At 36.2% G+C, this 22,227-nt stretch overlaps 1 long non-coding RNA gene across 1 annotated transcript; it reads right to left on the reverse strand.

Moving 5' to 3' along the window:
• Window positions 1–742: 742 nt before the first annotated feature.
• Window positions 743–3,513, reverse strand: LOC131930723 (uncharacterized). Its single transcript, XR_009384163.1, has 5 exons — window positions 3,168–3,513; window positions 2,477–2,620; window positions 1,743–1,855; window positions 1,398–1,455; window positions 743–1,159 (listed from the first exon to the last, which is right to left on the reverse strand). It is a non-coding gene; the product is annotated as an uncharacterized LOC131930723 (long non-coding RNA).
• Window positions 3,514–22,227: the final 18,714 nt, after the last annotated feature.

Genomic DNA, 22,227 nt, shown 5'->3' on the forward strand with positions numbered 1-22,227 from the left:
TACAGAATGTAGCTTTTGCAGATTAAAATGAAAATTCTCATGCCTATATAATTTATTGAGTAAATGAAGCAAGACCCAAAACAATAGGCTAAATAATATGCATGGGACAGGCATTGAAATCTACAAATTGCATATAGTGAAGGTTACCCTATTTATTGGCTATATCCACAGTAAAGATTTATGGCTTTATTACCTGCTTGTAAAATTGTTAAGGAAAAAGTAAAGTATTGTTAACTTTTTATGGCAGACCAACTATGGGCTGTGTTCTGGGAACATGTCATCTGTAAGGGGCATTGTTCCTGGCACATGTCATTTTTTGTGTTCTCGGCACATGTTGCCATTTTGTGTGTTCTGGGAACATGTTGCCATTTTGTGTGTTCTGGGCACATAATGACATTTTGTGTGTTCTGGGAACATGTTGCCATTTTGTGAGTTCATGGAACATGTTGACATTATTTGGCTGTGTTCTGGGAACATGTTGCCATTTTGTGTGTTCTGGGAACATGTTGCCATTTTGTGTGTTCTGGGAACATGTTGCCATTTTGTGTGTTCTGGGAACATGTTGCCATTATGTGGCTGTGTTCTGGGAACATGTTGCCATTTTGTGTGTTCTGGGAACATGTTGCCATTTTGTGTGTTCTGGGAACATGTTGACATTATGTGGCTGTGTTCTGGGAACATGTTGACATTATGTGGCTGTGTTCTGGGAACATGTTGACATTATGTGGCTGTGTTCTGGGAACATGTTGACATTATGTGGCTGTGTTCTGGGAACATGTTGACATTATGTGGCTGTGTTCTGGGAACATGTTGACATTATGTGGCTGTGTTCTGGGAACATGTTTGTTTCATTTTTAAATATTATAATAAAACATTTTTAGAAATTCTATATTAGGAATTGTGTATATATATAAATTTATATATTTAATAAGACAATTGGATGAATTATAATAAACAGCAAAAATGATTCAAATAAGTTTAGAAGTATTTGGCTTGCTGTCCTAACCAGTGAACTGTATTGCGAGCTTGTTTCCCTAGTGATAACCCATGTTTTTTGTGCGACCCTTCCAATCAAGTATCCAGCTTTTTCTTGGCCTGTATCAAAATGCTGGTCAGACTTGCTTGACTTGTGTATCACAATATGATTTTGAATGTTTTTCTGTAAATGAAATAAAGGCAAAATATTTTGATACTTTCTTTTGTGGAACTTGCAAGAAAAATAAATTACAAATTTATATTACTATCTCTAATATTTCTTTACTATAACTAATTACTTTGAAAAGATAAATCACTGAACATGATGAATAACAAGAAACAAACATTATCAGCAAAGATTATAGATTTAAAATTGTGTTCATTCATATTGAAGATTAATGAAGTAGACTATCAATATTTACCCTCTTGATGGCTGATACTTTGATTTGATGTCTTTACTTTAAGCTTACACATCAGTCTCTGTGTGGTAAAATATGAAATAATATGCTTCAATAAAACTGTTTCAGTATATTAACTATATTAGATAAGTACATAGTTTTGAGCTCTATAACAATATGTGTTTCAATTATCATTCAAATATAATACCCTCTATGTTGTACACTCACTGATTTATTAGAATTAAAAAAAAAGGCAATAATTAATAAAATATTTTGGATTAAAATCCATTATATTTATTATAACATACAATGCTATCTCTTGCTATAATAATTACTTTAAAAAATGGGTTATGCCTATAGTACAGTTACCTGAGGATGAAACTAGGCACAGTGTATAGTCCACGGAGACTGATTAATATCCCTTGTAATTGAACATCAGTTGTAGTTATGAAATCTGGATGGCCAAACACACACTCATAGTCCTGAAAAGCAATTTACACATAGATTAGCAAGAATATCTCACAAATTATTAACTTAAAGCCAACCCCTATTTAGTGCAATCCATCAAAGTAGTAGCATTTTTGTTAAGTTGTAGAAATAATATAAAGTAATGTTTGTTCTGTGATTTACATACTTTTATAAAATAGCAATCAAATTATATATATATATATATATATATATATATATATATATATATATATATATATATATATATATATATATATATATATATATATATATATATATATATATATATATATATATATATATATATTCATTGTAAATTTTAGCTATGTCTTGCTATTAAATTTATTTGCTCGACTGATCTAAACTCACTTTATTTAAACATAATATAGTGGATAAGTATAGTGATTTTATTATTCAGCAATAAATAGCAGCCCTAAAAAAATTTAAATAGTAACGTTTGCGAATGAACACATTAAATTCTATGTATTTCCATTTCTATGTCTTTCCCAACTTGATGCATATTACTAACCAAGCATTAAACTATAGTCCTAAACCTGACTCTAATTACCATTTATTGGACAACCTGAACCTTTGCGATACCATGTTATAATATATTATTTTAAAAAAGAGCTTACCACTAATTAGTAAAATCAATTGTTTTTAGTATTAACTGAGCCGCATACTATCTGCTGCTATTGTCATCACCAGAAATCCAGTATGTTGGCAAAGATTAGTCTCTAAGTTCCCTGCAACCTCTTTCCTCTCGAGTGCGGAAAACACTGAAATCATTAATCATTATTTCATTATGCCTAATAGTTTAAAGGTACTATTAAAGTAGTACTAAATAGTACGAGTCTAAGTTACTATAGGTCTAATGATAATTATTATTGTGTATGCTTACATGCTTTAAGTTTTATGCACAATATTGGTATATAATATATAGTCTATAGTATATAGCCTAAGCTATAGAGTATATAGGCCTATGAGCCTAAATATAACAGCAGCTTGAATAATGCTTATTAGCATACATTCACTATAAACTATAAAGATAATCAAATATTTCAATTTAATTAAATTATAACTAATAGGCCTAATAGTAAATAGGCTTTTTTCTTGTGGCAACAAATTTAAAGTTTAGGGCAGTACAGTTATAGTATAGGCCTACTAGATTCTATATTTAAGTATGTGGGCTTTTCATTCCAATGCACCACAATAGATACCACACATGATCAAGCTGGACCTCTGATCTAAAGATTTAATAATTGGGCCTAACAAACAGTGAAACTACAATAAAAATCATGTAAATTACTAATTTAACCTTCTTACCTCCGCTTCTCTAGATTCCTATTCTATTTCCTTCAAACTTTCTTTTTATGCAGCCGTATGATTAGATTCTAGACTATATTCTAATAAACATGAAATAACTACTAACCAGAACACTAGATCTAAATTTCTATATTCTATGCAATATGTATTAAACCTATAGGCCTAATATTTATTTTAAATTCCTATGCGATGTGTCGTGAACTGTAGGTTTCATGTTATTTTTTTAATGGCGGAAATCAGTTTAAAATTTCGTTTCCTTCCTTTTGTTATTCTATTTATAGATTCAAACTGCTTAGAGACGGAGCAATTATCATTGAGTTAGTCGGCTGATCCAAACAGGAAGTGCGGGTATATCTATTACTTACTCAGTGATCAGATCATTGACAAAAACAGAGATAGCCATTCGCATGGGGTGGAGAGAGAGAGAGAGAGAGAGAGAGAGAGAGAGAGAGAGAGAGAGAGAGAGAGAGAGAGAGAGAGAGAAGAACATAAAAGAGAAAAAAAGAAAGAGACGAATAGAAGATTTGGGGGATGGGGTGGTGGAAGCTAAGCTATACACGAACCCCCCCCCCCCCCTCCCCACTTCCTCCAACAACACTCACTGCTCACGATGTACGTACTTATATCGGCATCAATCGTTATGCGCGCACCGGCCGACTGCGCGTGACTCGAGTACTCACCAAGGCCCTTCCCGTCACCCTTGACTGGCGGCCTTCCCGCTCACTCATACAACCGGATCCAGCCCGTTCTGCTTGGCTGAACAAAGCACGCGAAATGAGTAAAGTATGTACATGTGTGTGTGAGCTCAATTGCACGTGCCGGTTGGCGTGCGTTGCCGTGTTTAGGAGTGAGTAATTCTTAAGTAACGCGCGAACACCGGGCTTTTCCGGTTTGAATGAAATGTAAACACAGGCGCTGAATTAGTGCAATATTTAGGCTGCTGTCGTTGTTGTGGTCTGTGCTGCAGTTAATGCTGACGTCGTTGCTGTAGTCTGTGCTGTAGTCAATGCTACCGTCGTTGTTGTAGTCAGTGTTGCATTAAATGCTGACGTTGTTGTTGTTGTAGTCTGTGCTGTAGTCAATGCTGCCGTCGTTGCTGTAGTCAGTGCTGTAGTCAATGCTGCCGTCGTTGTTGTTGTAGTCTGTGCTATAGTAAATGAAACCGTCGTTGTTGTAGTCAGTGTTGCATTAAATGCTGACGTTGTTGTTGTTGTAGTCTGTGCTGCAGTAAATGCTACCTTTGGTGCTGTAGTCTGTACTGCAGTTTACTGATGCCGTTGTTGTTGTAGCCTGTGTTGCAGTAAATGCTGCCGTCGGTGCAAAGTCTAAAAATTAAGGAGGGCCAAAACATCCATATAAAAATACGAAACTACTAATTGATATAGAAAAGAAGCGTTAAGTCAATAAAAATATTATCGGGAAATAGATTTTAATACCTAATTAGACGATTGAAGTACTAATACTAAGTATCGGTCTTTGAAAAAATAATAGAGTTTTTAATTCCGTAACTTTTTGATTAAATTATACCATCCTCTCCAGCCTGTCGAGGCATCCCCTCTTGCTCACTCTAAACACCACAGCAAAGTAAATTCCGGACCTGACGGTAATTAGGGCAGAGGAAGTAGAGTTCACCTGATTCGGTGAGCTCGTCATATGAATCGATAGTTTTGTCGTTTCTTTGATGAAGCGCCTTTGTTTTCCTTAACGTGAGACAGGTACCCAATAGAGCTGGGACGTAGTACGGTCTCAAAAAATCGGGATCCAGACTCAAGACTTTCGGGTTAGTTGTCGTCCACTCTACCGTCCCACCATGCCGTTCTATAAACACCAGTATATACAAGACACGATTTCAAACAATTTTACCTGTATTAATTTTTTTTTTAACCCACTTTTAGGCCAGTTCTGTTCAGGTCCTTGTTTTGAATTATTGTAGTAAAAAAAAATTAAACAGCAATACATGGTATTTATCAGAGAATAAAAAAAAAATATTGCATTAAAAATTGATTTTCACTAGCTTTTATTCTTTGACGGCTTCCGTAACATTTCCGGTTATGTTTTAGTAAAAAAGGCGAGCACACGAAAAAAGGGGAGAGAAATCCGGTTAGTGGTTGGTAAAAAAAAAAGAGGAATAACTCTTGTCATGCGTAATTAATGCTTCACTTTTTTCTTCTTCATCTCGAACGAGCCACTTCCGGCAGAATTAATACGGTCGTTAGTGGAAAGGATTGATGTTAAGAAAGACAAAAGTACCAATTATCGTGTTTGTTCAAGTTTTATGTGGGTCTCCTTGTGGTGTAAATGAATCAAGTTTTCCCCCACCATCAATAATTTAAATCGATCTCGTTGATTAGATTTTTTGATCATGTATAATTTTTTTTTAAAACGAACGGCGTGGCCGAGTGGTAGAGCGCTATAGTGATAACCCGAAAATCTCGTGTTCGGATCCCGAGTTCGAGTCTATAAATATCCCTGAGTCAACTCAGCTATAATGGGTAACTTACTAACGTTAGGGAAACAAAAGCGGTTGGGACTAGTGTTGACCACACTTGTATCAACTTGTATGTCGATGTAACTGAAATATATGAACTCTACTTCATCTGCCCCATGTGTTATGGGCATTAAAATGAAAACATGATGATGAATCTTTTAAAAATTATTTAAATCTGAGTTTAAAATAGGTTTAAATCGACACCAGGCGAAATTCGATAAGGTGATGAAATTATTTGAGCTAAAATTGACTAGTAACATGAAATTATATGAGCTAAAATTGATTAGTAACATGTTACATTTAGTCACGACTAACTAGTAGACTTGCTTGTAAATTATTCTTGGCACAGGCCAATAGATTAGTCATTGTACATGAATTTCGAATGATGAATAATTGTCAGGACGCATTCATTTTTAATGAGTCATTGGCGTATTACACTATTGTTTCGTAATGAGTTAGAACCTTCATAAATTATTTCTGGTTAATGAGTTAGAGTTGTCACAAATCAACATTGGAATGTGAATATAAAAACCGTTAGTTTTTGGGTCAGGGCCAGACACTGGTAAAAGTATATATTTTCTATATAAATTCTATTTCGTTCGGGGGAGGGGCAGTAGACATTTATCGAGGGGGGGGGGGTGGCGACTCCACCCCCAAAATAGATGCCTGGAAGAAACTCTGAACACCACATACATTAGTGGTGCCCCAAAGACCCCCAAGGGTTAAGGAATTTATTTATTTTTATTTATACAATAAAAAAATTACAACTTCAATACCATCCTACTAAGAAATAAACTTTATTTACCTACACCCCACTGAAAATTGAAAAAAAGTCGTTTAGAATGTTTGAAAATGTAGTTCCATTGGAAAGATAAAAATGTTATTATCGGGAGTTCCGCTGATCTAAAAATAGAGTCTGAAGTACATGGATAGCTTACCTTGACTCTAGTTTTTCTCAATCGATCAAAGAGTCGGCTAATAACCACTTAGCTACAATAGATTTGTTTTTATAGAGATGGCGGCAGGGAAGTTTGTCTGCGGGGGGGGGGGGGGGGTTAGCTTGTGGTTGGAGGGGTTTGCAGATAACAGAAATATACATAATGTCTTGAAGAATTATGTGGGAAAGCGAAAATAATACGGATATACAAAAGCGTAATGCGAGGCAAGGTAGGGGTGTTGGTGGTGGGGGGGGGGGGGGGGGTGAGGGAGGAAGCTACAGAGATGACCAGAGGTTAACAGAAAATAGGTGTGAGGTGTGGGTGTCTGTAGACTTCGACAGTTGAGATTAACAATGAAGGGGAACCGGAGGAAATCTATAATCTTCAATATTGCAGAATATAAGGAGGGGAATGGGGGTTGGGGAAACGGTGATAACTGGAATCTAACAGGGAAAAAGGTGGGGTTGTGGGACTAAGAAATCTATAAATAGAAAACACAGCGGACATTAAAGGCCGACATGAGGAAGTCAGTCGAGATAACCCGGATGTACAGACACAATTTTTAATATCAGATGAGAATTTATTGATTTTTTAAATAGACCAATAGTTTTTATAAGAATCCCGGCAAGGTAAAGTAGAAATGTATTTAGTTTCTTCTGCGTGTGTTTATCTTTTAGTATTAGAATTACGGTTGGAGTTGTGATTAAGGGTAGGGTCAAGGCTATTCGTTTTTAGGAATATTGTAATTGCAATCTCATCTTTAGTACGCCGCAGACGCATTGTTTTTTTTTCTAAACACTAAGAATGTGATGTCATTGAGTCAACCCAGCTTTAACGGGTACCTAACTCACGTTACGGAAAACAAGAAGGCTGACCACACTATCCCTTTATATGCCGAGATCTCTGAGATAAACTCTACTTCATCTGCCGCATGTGTCTTTTTTTGGCAAGAACGGGAAAAGATGATGATGAAGTATACGAAACTTATTTTTCTTCTGCTTGAGTTCTTAATGTGTCTACCTTGTAAGTTCAAACAACTAGACCAACATCGCAAACTGTAGAGTGGCACCACCTGAGCCAGCATCCAATACAATTTTTTTCTGATTGGGGTGTTTTAGGGGCCAATTTCTGATTGTAGGAAAAAAAGTCACAGGAAAAAAAAAACACAGGAAAAAAGTCACAGGAAAAAAAGTCACAGGAAAAAAAGTCACAGGAAAAAAGGTCACAAATATATATTTGCATGATATTTGTTAACACTTTTATGTATTAAATATTTAGAGAGTGCAAATTAACTTAGGATTAATTAAATGTAATGTAATGTGTGTGTAGGCTGTATACGCATAGGAATTTTTATAATTCATTTAAAAATATTTATTATGAAGTATGTAGATTGTAATTATTTTAAACTTAAGATTAGTAGCATTTAATAGAATGCTCCAAAGTCCACGTTTTTCATCGTGTTTTTTTTTAAAATACCAATATTAAATGACCGTGAAATGGTAAGTTCATCTGACTTGCTGCCCTCAACTCATGGCAACAATAGTTATGTTTAGTTCAACCACCTTTACTTCCCACATTTATCACGCTCATTACATAACAAAACTTAGGTTCCAAACAGAAAGCCGACAAGGTTCAAAGGCTGTCGATGACGCATAACGTCAACAAAACACAATATGTTCGGACAATGCCTACTGAGGAGAGGCCGACCAGAGAATAGCCTACGGCAAAATGTGCCTAAATTTCTTTTATAATTAACTTTTCTACCGCGTATTTAACTAAATACGTAACAAATGTTGAGATTGCTGTGTTAATTATCTTAGAGTATTTTTTACTTACAATTGTTATAAATCATAATGCTTTTAACGTCTATAAATAATTTATGCCATAAAAAAATACAACCCACAACAATAAACATACACAATTTTACAATTTTTATCAAATTAATAAAAATATTTCTAAAAAGATTTTTGTGACTTTTTTTCTGTGACTTTATTTCTGTGACTTTTTTTCCGATAAAATTTTTCCACTGTGACTTTTTTTCTGTGACTTTTTTTCCTAGCAAAAACTGTGACTTTTTTTCTGTGTTTTTTTTTTTCCTGTGACTTTTTTTTCCGTTTACCCAATTTCTATACCGCGCCCTTTGGTACAAAGCAGGGGTGGACCAAGGCGCCCGGGAAATTTTAACAGAGGCACCCCAAAACAAAATTTCCATTGTTCATTTGTTTTTCTTTATCAAAGCCTGAGTTTTACGCCGTCGCAAGATGAAATGATAAAATAACAACAATTTAAAAGAAAAAAAAATCAGCAACTTTAATAGGACTATTACAACACAGTTTATGGGGGGCCCACCGAAGTTTTTTTTTCCCCATCGGAGTTTTTTCCGGTAGACAACAAGTCCTTTAAAACATACTTGGTATTTTCTACTAGAATGGGATATCTCAACGATGTCCTAGTTTTTAAAGTATGAAGATTTTCACGCGACATATGCTTAACCCGTGATATTTCAATAGAAAAACGGCCTTGTAATGAAAACAACCCCCCCCCCCCCCCTCCCCATCATCACTCGCCCTCCCTCGTGTTCTCGTAGAGCGAGTCTACAATTATTTTTTTACGCCACTCTTCATTATCTACGTCATAACGGTTGCTCCCCTTGAGTAAGTCCAAACGAGTTTACAGTGGACATAATTCTTAGACGTAATTAAATTAGCTGGATGACGTCATTAGTTTTTGCTGTCTTGAAATTGAACCACCCCCCCCCCCCCCCTCCACGTTCGCTCTACCTTCATTTAAAAAAAAAAAGGCAAACCCACGTCTCTTCTCTATAGGATTCAAAAGCTGGTTCCAAGTTGTTCCAAATGGTTGTTGCCAGAAAGCATATTTTTCAACCAAAATTGAGTATTTTATAACATTTGAGAAATAAGTACAAAATGACTTCTGGTTTTTGATAAGGCTAGAAATATTCAAACAAATAATTACCTGTAATATAATAGTAATTTAGCTAAAACTTTTATTTTTAATTTGGATAAGTAAAGTCACGTTGTTGTGGCGATAGGTGATGTTAAATTATTTTATATAAATAAACTACCAGGCTATACCCCATTCACCGCTATTGTTCATTTTATCATAGGAGAAAAATTGTGACTTTCATTGTTTTACTTTCCCTGGCCAGTCTAGATGACTTTAAGGTTGGCTCAAGCGCAGGCAGTTTAAAAAAAAATTTCATTGATAAAATAATTCTAACGGCTTTTCAACGGTTTATATTCAATACAGAAATTGAAAATGAGTGTAATCGATAGTTACCAAACAGCTATAATTTTAAAAATGTAACTATAATTTTATAACTTTAAATTTAATTTTTTTAGATGGATTACATATTTTTTCTTCTTCTTTTTTAAAAATTAATTTATGTTTTTATTTTTTATTATTACATAGAAGTTTAAATTTTAATTTGTAAGTTGACAGTAGGCTATATTTTTGTTTTTGTTTTTTAACTGTCACCATTAGGAATTTAAAATATTACTTCCGTAGTTTCATACAGAGGTTCTTCCAGGCATCTCTTCAAAAAAAGTCTACCGCCCCCCCCCCTCCCCCAACGAAATGGAATTTATATAGAAAACATATACTTATACCAGTGTCGGGCCCCCCGAAAAATGTTGTTCCCCCCCCCCCCCCAAAAAAAAAATATCAAGTGTGTCCCCCCCCCCCCCCCCCCGGAGAAAAAAGTCTGGAAGAAACATTGGTTTCGTAGTTCTATCTGGAAAAAAAACTCAATTTAAATTTTAAAAAGCATTTCTTAGATTGTAATAGGGATGTAATAGACAAAAGTGAATACTTTCCCCTTCTCTCCACATTTTTCGATGGCACCTTTTAAAAAATATAATTTATCTAGGGACAGTAAAAAAATAACAAACTTAAAGGGTTATTGCCCTTAGTAAACTATCCAGAGTTGTCGGGTTTGTTGAAAGACGAAAGAAACGCATGTCGAGAAGGGAAGTAACCGGAGGGCCAGGCTTAAAATTGGCAAACACTTCGCTTAGCGGCAGGGCTTAAAGATGATCGTTAAATAAAGGAATACGTTTAATTTTCAAACACGGTTAAAATCTTAGTGTAAATAAATTTTAACACCTTTTTAAATAGAGCGTATGTAGGCTCAAGGAGATTTGTATGAAATTAGATATTATGTCATTTTATACCGTGAGGCGTGAAGGTGAGGGGAGGTAAGCAGAGCGAGCTGTCACGGGTTTCATTAAAACTTGAACGGGCGCCAGACTTTTACGATAATAGCTTTCCATTGTCATAGATTTCACATCTTCTATCAGGTATTTATTATAATGCTATGAGGCTGACATTTTAAACAAGTTAATTAAAAAGTCTAGTGACAATTTTAGCGCAATTTCCTTATATCGAACCTCAGCTTATTAATAGGGTACAAAAATAACGTTTGATTTAATAAGTAAATTAAATCGAGATAAATCATATATTGAGCAAATAAATAATGCAACACAGGTAGTTTTAATAATTCAAAACAAAATAGAAAAAATATTTATTAACGAGATTTAAAAAAAAATCCTTTCGAACCTCCGCTCATTCGCTATGGTAAAATCCTTTCGAACCTCAGCTTATTAATAGGGTACAAAAATAACGCTTGAATTAATAAGTATATTAAATCGAGATAAATCATATATTCAGCAAATAAATAATGCAACACAAGTAGTTTTAATAATTCAAAACAAAATAGAAACTAGCCTCCCGTATCAGTCGAAAAAAAGGGGAGAGTAGCCTCCCGTATCAGTCGAAAAAAAGGGGAAAATTTTTAAAAATCCTTTCGAACCTCCGCTCATTAAAATCCTTTCGATCCTCAGCTTTTGCGCTAAAAACCTACAAAACGCTCAGTTTAAAAATTCTTAATTAATTTTTTGAGACCGAACGAAAGGATATTTTTGAAAACTTTCTTCATCAATATTGGTTTAAATTATGGCAGAAATCGATTGGTAAATGTTTCAAGTCGCTAAGTGGTCTGGTTGCCGAGATATGGAGCAAAAAACTGAATTTGTTCGAGGTTTTTTGGCTTTTCCGGGAAATCCATGAAAGAAACCCGGAATTTTTATGGCCTATGTTCATCCTCGTAACTTGCTTAACATAATTGCTTTTGGAACTAGTCATCGATATTGCTTCGTTGAGGAGGAGATACGACTTAAAGCTGCGGACACACATCCATCCATCCATCCATTCATTCATACATCCAGAAATGACGGGTTAATAAACGTAATTCTCCAGAATGGAAATTGCGCTAAAAACTGTATTAAAAAAAAAAGTTGCCATGATGTATGCTTAGTGCAATGCTTAACAAAATTCGTTTTGATGAACGTGTCGTGAGTCGGGATTACAATGTATATTTCTGTAAACAGCATTGCTAACAAATTTGGACTCTGATCCGTAAAATACGTCTCACTGCAGAAGATCTATTTGAAAAGTGGGGGAGGGGGGGGGGGGTGAGTGAAAAATTATATGTATTTGCATATATATATATATATATATATATATATATATATATATATATATATATATATATATATATATATATATATATATATATATAAAATAAAAAAAAAAAAAAAAAAAAAAAAAAAAAAAAAAAAAAAAATATATATATATATATATATATATATATATATATATATATATATATATAAGAACAGAAGTAATAAAATAAAAAAAAAAACCGAGAATTGTGATTTTTTTTAGGTGGGTCGAACACCATTTATAAATCTATATAAAGCCATAATAATGCTAGTTTGGATATTTTAATTTTTTTCCGGAGTGCATACTAAAAAGCCAAACAAAAAAATAAAATATAAAAAAACAAACAAAACGAACTAAAAAAAACACCAACAGATAATAACCCAACCCCTATCACAAGACCGCCTATAAGGTGAGAATTCCGTCTTTCAAAATATTGCCATCACTAAATTTATTTCTCATGTTTTCTTTAACTCGCTAAACCTTGCCAAGGTAAATATAGATATCAACACGTCTAAAAATAGCAGAATAATCTCCAACACTGTTTCTTAAAACGTCTTTCAATCCGCTCAGAATTTATTTTGAGGGCATAGCTTGTTTTAGTTTCATGGGGTAAGGTTAATAATATTTGCAATGATGATCACGGGTACAAGATTGTTGCCATGGAATGGGGTGGGGGATGGAAGGGGTAGGATACAGAATTTTGTTTAAGGTACATGGGGTAAGGTTAATAATATTTGCAATGTTGATCACAGGTACACGATTGTTGCCATGGAATAGGGTGGGGGATGGAAGGGGTAGGATACAGAATTTTGTTTAAGGTACATGGGGTAAGGTTAATAATATTTGCATTGATGATCACGGGTACACGATTGTTGCCATGGAATAGGGTGGGGATGGAAGGGGTAGGATACAGAATTTTGTTTAAGGTACATGGGGTAAGGTTAATAATATTTGCATTGATGATCACGGGTACACGATTGTTGCCATGGAATAGGGTGGGGGATGGAAGGGGTAGGATACAGAATTTTGTTTAAGGTACATGGGGTAAGGTTAATAATATTTGCATTGATGATCACGGGTACACGATTGTTGCCATGGAATAGGGTGGGGGATGGAAGGGGTAGGATACAGAATTTTGTTTAAGGTACATGGGGTAAGGTTAATAATATTTGCATTGATGATCACGGGTACACGATTGTTGCCATGGAATAGGGTGGGGATGGAAGGGGTAGGATACAGAATTTTGTTTAAGGTACATGGGGTAAGGTTAATAATATTTGCATTGATGATCACGGGTACACGATTGTTGCCATGGAATAGGGTGGGGGATGGAAGGGGTAGGATACAGAATTTTGTTTAAGGTACATGGGGTAAGGTTAATAATATTTGCATTGATGATCACGGGTACACGATTGTTGCCATGGAATAGGGTGGGGGATGGAAGGGGTAGGATACAGAATTTTGTTTAAGGTACATGGGGTAAGGTTAATAATATTTGATGATCACAGGTACAAGATTGTTGCCATGGAATGGGGTGGGGAATGGAAGGGGTAGGATACAGAATTTTGTTTTAGTTACATGGGGTAAGGTTAATAATATTTGCAATGATGATCACAGGTACAAGATTGTTGCCATGGAATGGGGTGGGGAATGGAATGGGTCGGATAAAGAATTTAGTATTTTTAAAGACACTGACTAATATTTCTTGAGTGGCTGTTTATTTTGAAGCATGAATTGAAAGACATTAATAGCAAAGAAGTCTTAGCTTTTCCATTGAATGAATGGTTGGACTGAATGATCACGTGCAGATAGCCGGACAGTTCTGATCTGTCCATCAGTTGTTGTCTCACCTGGCTATACAGCTGACTGATAGGTAAGTAAAGTACCTCTTCGAATCTGGCGGTTTATAGGGCCTGAAGTAGAGTTCACCTGTTTCTGTGACTTCGGCATATGAAGGGATAATGTGGCCATTATAACCCAGCCGCCTTTACTATACCTAAAGTGAGTCAGGTACCCATTAGAGCTGAGTGGACTCAGGAACCTTTTACGGATGACCCCTATGCACCCGTTGCATGAAGTTATATATCATATATAATGACAAACCTCTTATTCATCTCTGGTCGGTCCGAAAAACCAAACCCACTCAAATTTAGTCCAAAAACCGAGCCATTCATATTCTGTCAAAAAAAAAAACACAAAAAAAAAAAACCGAGCCATTCATATTCTGTAAAAAAAAAACAAACAAAAAAAAACAAAAAAACAACGAGCCATTCATATTCTGTCAAAAAAAAAAAAAAAAAAAAACGAGCTATTCATATTCTGTCAAAAAAAAAAAAAAAAAAAAAAAGAGCTATTCATATTCTGTCGAAAAACCGAGCAATTAATATTCTGCCAACAAAAAAAACCGAGCCATTCATATTCTGTCAAAAAAAACCAAAAAAAAAACAAAAAAAAAAAAACGAGCCATTCACATATTCTGTGAGCCATTCATATTCTGTCCAAAAAACAAACCGAACCATTCATATTCTGTCCAGAAAAAACAAAAACAAAACCGAGCTACAAAACCCTGGGACCTGTATTCGGTCCAAACAATTAAGCCACCCTTATAGAATGTAAAACACAATTGTAAATATATATGTGAATGTATGGTCTAGTTGTTTAAGTCTGTGTGTGGTTTTAGTGTTGCAATTATGTGTGGTCCCATTGTTTATGTATGTGTGACTGTGACCTTATTGTTGTAATGTATAAGTGATCTAACTGTAGTCTACATGTATGTTTAGTCTACATCAGTGGTTCTTAACCTTTTTGATGGTACCGAACCCTATCATGTTTCATATGCGCATTCAGTGAACCTTACTTAATAGTAATATTGTCCACATTGAGAAAATCCTATCGTGAATCATATGAGTCGGGTTTGTGTCTTGGCCTCTGCCGAACTCCCGAGACTGACTCTCCGATCCGTGGGTTCGATCGAACCCAGGTTAAGAACCCCTGGTCTAACTATTTCAATATAAATGTGGTCAAACTGTAATTAAAGTGGTGTGTTGTCTAAATATTTCGATATAAATGTGCTCTAACTGTAATTTATGTGTATGTGTGGTTTAAATATTTCATTGTATATGTGCTCTAACTGTAATTTATGTGTATGTGTGGTTTAAATATTCCATTGTATATGTGCTCTAACTGTAAATTATGTGTATGTGTGGTTTAAATATTCCATTGTATATGTGCTAAAACTGTAATTTATGTGTATGTGTGGTTTAAATATCACATTGCTTATGTGCTCTAACTGTAAATTATGTGTATGTGTGGTTTGAATATTACAATGTATATGTGCTCTAACTGTAATGTATATGTATGTGTGGAATAAATATTACAATGTATATGTGCTCTAACTGTAATTTATGTGTATGTTTGTTCTAAATATTTCAACTTACATGTAGTCTTATTGTTTCAATGTGCTCTTACTATTTACGTTTTTGTTGGTAAAACTATATGTATGGCTTCGTAGCTCAACTCCAAGTGTACTTGTATGATTTATTCATAAACCCCTTTCATTGCCTTATATATTGCCTTGTAGCCTAAAGATCACCGATTTATCAGATATTTAAAATACATTTTATCTTTATTTAAAAAAAAAAAACAGCAACGAGCCAAGAAAGTAACGAAAAAAAAAAATGGTGGTCTTGTCGAGACTTGATTGTAATGGCACTCATTATCCCTAATTGACCACCGTAATTAACGACGCACCTGTCCTTCTCGCTCTTTTCGTTACAGAACAATGAACGGCTTCTTCGGGCAGACGCCAAAGGGTTTTCTTAAATGAGCCCACGTGCTATTTTTATAGGTCAAACAACTTAACCCTCCCACCCCCTCCAAAACCTCATGCCTCTTCGTTAAATTCAACCCATTTCCTGTGTAATTAAATAAAAAAAAGTTTTAAAGGTTAAAATAATTATTTTTTGTCTGAAGGGATTATGTACTAGCGGAATTTCCCGTCGCCGAACGGGCGTGCGTAAATTTTAAGTGTTTGCTTTAAAAAATAAGTGATCAGCCTGCTCAATTGTATGTAGTTTAAAAAAAAATAAAGTGTTAAATTTGCTTTAACTGTAAGTGTTAGTTCTGGAAAACAGGCGTCAAATCTGGTAGATTGATTTTCCACGGGGGATAAGCAAATAGTTGAGCTTTTATTTGTAATTAACGTACAGGTAAGGAAAAGATTTAACGGTACCTGGTTTAAAAAGAGCAGTCGAGACTCCCCCCCCCTACCCCTGAAATAAATGTTTTTATCGGGTTCTAAATAGTTTGTCGAGACGTGGTAATGGAGAGATAAAAAAAAAATTGCTCCTGAAATAGACGAGACAAATATAAATGAAAACAGGCGGATGTATTTTACGGCGCTTGTCAGCGATAAAACGGAAGTTTATATGCACTCGCTGTGCCTGGAGGATTGTTAAATTATGCCGTGGCTTTTGAAGTAGTAGATGCAGTTAGCGAAGAACCTATTTTGACCTGAAGGTAAAATACCAGATGAAGTAGAGTTGATCTGTTTATATGACAGTAGACTTAACTCTGACTCGAGTCGCGTCTCCACTAAAGGTGGGTGGAGTAGAGTCAGGTACACGTCAGAGGTGGGTGGAGTAGAGTAAGGCACACATAAGAGGTGGGTAGAGTCTGATACTTATCAGAGGTGGGTAGAGTAAAGGCACACATAAGAGGCGGGTACAGAGTTTCTTCCAGGCATCTCTTCGGGGGGGGGGGGGGGCGAAGCCCCCCCCCCCCCCCCCGAAAAAAATTCTACCGCCCCCCCCCCCGAACGAAATGAAATTTTTATAATTTATATAGAAAATATAAACTTTTAACAGTGTCCGCCCCCCCCCCCGAAGAAAGTCTACCCCCCCCCCCGAAAATTTCAAGTGCCCCCCCCCCCCCGGAGAAAAAAGTCTGGAAGAAACACTGGGTGGGTAGAGTCAGATACTTATTAGAGGTGGGTGGAGTAGAGTCAGGTACACATCAGAGGTGGGTGCCGTATATTTAGGTACACATTAGAGGTGGGTGGAGTAGAGTTAGGTACACATCATTCTCATGGACAAGAGCCTTGTACGCATCCGTCAAAATGAATAATAATAAATATAACTTTTCCCTTGTTATGTCAAATATTATAGTAATGTTAAATGTATGGTTAAGTGTTTTAGGTGGTGATATGTCCGGTGCACATTATCTAAGCTACGGTAATTAAAAAAAACGCTATTTTTTTTTTTACCCGCAATGTGAATACACCAAAAAAGATCCACGCGAAACGAGCAGCCTTCCTCTGATACCCCTTGACGTAAAAGTACCAAAACAAAACCTTTGGAGTCAGGTTACAGTTCAACCATCACTGAAGTTTACTCTTCCCTGACGAGAGTTCACAAAACACTGTCCACAGTACGAGACTACGCGCGGTAATTACGTGCACTTAAAGAGAATTTAACGTTATTAAAAACCTAAACCCAAAGTTTCTTTTCATACACTTCAACATTTAGCGTCCCCTCTCTCGCCATTTTGGTTAAATACACCGCGAAAGGCGTATGTTTACTTTCAATTAACCAGTTTGTTAAAGCAGACAAATAGGATGCGGGTTGAGTTACTGCCCTTTGTGGGAGACCGGACAGAGTTGCGGTTCCGAGGTCATGTGACATTGTTTACATTTGATAGACGATGGTCGCGTAGAGAAAAAGAAAGGACAGGAAGTTTAGAAAACGGTGTTTGTGGAATTAATATGTGCCAGTTTAGAAAACGGTGTTTGTGGAATTAATATGTGCCAGTTTAGAAAACGGTGTTTGTGGAATTAATATCTGCCCGGCAGTCTAGTTATTTAAAGAAGGTTATATTTCCCGTACTCCTCCCCCCCCCCTTTCCAGTGTAGTTGCACGTTACACTTAATGTACGCTTTTATTTACACATTTCTAATTTGCCACTCCTCGCTACGACCCACTTCCCGGTGGGTCCCCCTGGAAAAAAATCTGGTGGGCACACCAGGAACCGTGATGTAGTAATAGTCCTGTTAGAGTTTTGATTAAAAAACAAAACCAGTTTGTTGTTGGTATTCCTCCATTTTAGTATTCACCATTTCTTCAAATCAAGGTGTAAGAAATGCACAGTGAAAATTTGGAACCCTTTTTAAAATATACCGGGCTTCTTTTACACAGCCAGTTCACCTCTGCTCACCCCCCTTCATTATATCCTACCTACCCCGTTCAGTATGTCACTGTCTCCCCCCTCCCCCCTCCGATATTGCTTTCCTACACCCTAAGTGTATTAAATTAAATTTCACCCCCCCCCCCCCCCGACTGCACTGCAGTTTCCTGACCAAATTGAGATTGCAAAGAAGTATGAGAGAAAAACTTTAGGGACAGTAGAGGCGGCTGAGCATAGTACTGACCACGCTATACCTTCACATGCCGAGGTCACTGTAACACTTGTACCCTACTTCATCTGCCCCATGTATGATGGGCACGAACGGGGGAAAATGATGATGATAAGAGAACAAATATACGAATAAAAAGAAAGAAACATGATGTTATATTTGTTAAAGTCGGCTGTCACATTGACTAACAATCTCATCATCGTCATGTTTTCCCGTTCGTCCCCAAGACACATGTAGTAGATTTCATGTTTCAATGACCTCGGTATTTATGGAATAATGTGGTCAGGTACCCATTAGAGCTGAGTGGACTCAGGGACGTCGAACAGACTCTATCCCGGGATCCGAACCTCGAGACTTTCAGGACGGGCGCTCTACCTCTCAGCCACGCCGTCTCCAACAATGTCATAATTAACCCCGTTCACATAATTAATTACAACTAATCTCAATTTTTTATCAGTTAAAATAACAACCGTCTTAAATTACCTGCTTCTCTACCTGCTTAACAACACTACTCATCGAATTATTACCTCTGCTTCGTAACTACGTAACAAACAAGTTTCATAAAAACCGCCCAACACTCGCTCTAACTAAATAAACCACAAAAAAAAATCAACATCAAATGACGTCACGCAATGGCGGGGTGCCGTGTTATCTACAGCCGCCATTGATGCGTGAAACAGATCTCGTTATTTTATCTCCCTAGGTAACGAGATAACGAGATTTCGATGTTATTTTAGACCCGACAAGTCGCTTAAACTTAGAAAAAAAAAATAAACCGCGTTCCTAAGGTTTTTCTTTTTTTTTTGTCTCAGACATTGGGTATAAAAACATAGAGCTGGGTATCGAAGCAGCGAAGACGATTCCTATTTCAGTCTTTAGATAAGATATTTTTATCATAATAAAGTTGTTAATAACGTTGTTATTTTGGGGATTTCAAGTTATAAACAGTTTTTTTAGGAAAAAAAAGAACTAACTTTGAGTTTGATTTTAAAAGTTCATAAAAAAAACGTTTTAATAAAACGCTTTTTTATAATAATGCGCTAAAAAATACTTTGTTTCAATATAATTATGAACTACTATTTAAATAAATAAAAAGTAAAGGTATTCAATTAATAATCTAGTGACCCACGCTTTATAAGAAAGTACTGTTGTCCCCCCCCCCCCCCTTCTCCCCCCCCCCTCCCCAACTCACATTTACCCAGCCCTCACCCCCACCCGTTGTTGAAACAAAAAACAATGTTTATAAAATAAGATAGACGGAACTTGTGGAGAGAGAGGGCTGACAAGAGAAAACACGGAAGATGTCGGATGTGCTTATATCGTCTTAGGGCGAGAAAATAAACAACACGCGTATTTCCTCTCAACCGTAATCTATATTTAGCTTCTATTTATAGCCATCCATATCTTTCGAATTTTTGAACGGACATTTGTTTTATTCCATACGAGCCGACCCGCTGCGTATCATACGCCGCTATTTAGTTGTTTTTTTTTCTACTTTTCAGTAATTTATAATTTGTGAATTCGACAGTACCAATGCTGCCATTGAAAATATTTGCTTAAAAACACTACCCCCCCCCCCCACGTGAAAGCAGCCTCCTCTTAGTTACCTCCTTTAAGTTTAAAATCGTTTCAAACTAAATTATCTGCCCCTAATAGCCGTCACCAAACCCGTCTCTGTGATTGTAAAATGTAAACAGAGTGAACACCGCTCACCAGATCATGTGGGGGTGGGGTGGGGGTGGTAGTGATAGACAGGAAGAGAGGGGACTGCAAAGGCGCGCTTGCAGCTTGTTTTCTAACTGATCCCAGAAGAGAATTATATATACGAGCCGGCCCGCGGCATAACATACGCCGCTATTTAGTTGTTCTTAATTTTCAATAATTCATAATTTGTGAATTCAACAGTACCAACGCTGACACTGAAAATATTTCTTTAAAACACTATAAGTAGCTCATTAAGGACCATAACCCCCCCCCCCCCCCCTTCCTCCCCCCCCCCCCCCCCCTACGTTTAAAATCGTTGACTCTGCTTGTAAACATTTAGAGTGAACACAGCTCACTAAAACCATGTAGGGGTGGGGAGGTAGGGAGAGCGTTTGCAGCTTGTTTTCTAACGGCTCGAAGAGGAGAATTATATATATAGATAGAAAGTGTTATTTTTTCCAGTTTATCACAAGAGCTGCGTGACTGAATCGATTGTATGGCGAATATTCAGTAGGTGTCGGGTTCGGAACAGTTGAGAACCATGGTTATTTATTTATAGTAAAAATGAATTATAATTATAATTTCTAATTAAAATGAATTAAAAAAAAAAACGAAAATAAGAAAGAGATGGACAAGTTTTTTTTTTTTTTTTTTAAGGAAAAAGTGTTTTGAATAGACGAAAATTGTAGGTATAGGTAGGTGAACAAGACTCGATTAGCACTAGCGGTATATTACACTTAATTGACAGCAATTATGGGATAACTGAACTCAAATTAATATTTAGTCAGAGTTATCTTTGCTTGGTGGTGGTATCAAATCTCTTGATTTTCCGCGAAGCACAAACATCTGAATTTTTTCTTCCCTATGATCGACTTTTTAAAATAACATGACATGTTTCATTAAAAAAAAAGGAAAAAAAAAGAAAAAAAAAACATCATCGGAAATACCCGGACAATTATTAATAGGATATCCCACAATGAAGTCCCTTGTACCAGGTTATTTAATTATACATTTCTTTTCATCGCTGACCAAGGCTGAATTGATTTTTAAGCCTAACTGGTTTTCTAAGAACTGCGTTAAAAAAAAAACAACAAAAAAAACTCTTTGTTATACCTGTATGTAAATTTATGAATTTATTAAAAAAAAAAGGTATTTGAAAAATACAGAACAAAAATTGATCTGCTTAAAACTAGCTGGCAATATAATATATTTTAAATATTACTTAAAAATTCATTCTGGCAATAAATAGATTTATTATTATGTATAACAAATAAAATATGCGAAAAACACATGCAAGTACCAAGTCTTCACCATTAAACCTTCGTAAAAAATATAACAGTATATTAATACACAATTTAGAAACTCTTTTTTCAAACACAACAACCATGCGACGTTCAGAGGCGTAGCGAGGGGAGGGGGCGCCAAAATGGGTTGGAAAAACAAATTGAAAGTTTGAGGGGGGTGGAAATGAAAAGTTCGAGGGGGGGGGGGTGCAAATCGAAGCGCCGGGAAGGGTCGCTACGCCTCTGGCGACTTTCGAAATAAAAAATAAAATAAAATCAGCTTTTTATTTCTGACGAAAGTGAGGTTTAAAATGAAGTAAACTGGGTGAAGTAGCAGTTAAAAAATGGAGCAAATAGTCAAGAGAGTGAGAGAGAAAGAGAGAGAGTAGTTACTTTAACATCGGCCAGTCAACTGTGGTAAGACTATAAAATAATGGAACCAATTAAACTAAGGCTAACGCAAACAGTGATAAGTACTGTGGAAGTACTCAGTAGAGTACCGGAGGAGTACTTAGTAGCAGTGTGCGTGTGGTCCGTGGGGGAGGGGCGTCGGGGTGGGTTTGTGGCGAGATGTGGGGTAGGCAGGAGAAACCTTGTGGGGAGAGTAAAGGGAGAGATTAAGGTAAGGGGAGATTAAGGGTAGAGGAGATTAGGGGTAGGGAGAGATTAAGGATAGGGAGATTAAGGGTAGGGAGAGATTAAGGTTAGGGAGAGA

The sequence above is a fragment of the Physella acuta genome, unplaced genomic scaffold (assembly GCF_028476545.2).
Source record: "Physella acuta isolate Inbredline_101_S28 unplaced genomic scaffold, ASM2847654v3 ptg001831l, whole genome shotgun sequence".
NCBI classification, from domain to species: domain Eukaryota; kingdom Metazoa; phylum Mollusca; class Gastropoda; family Physidae; genus Physella; species Physella acuta.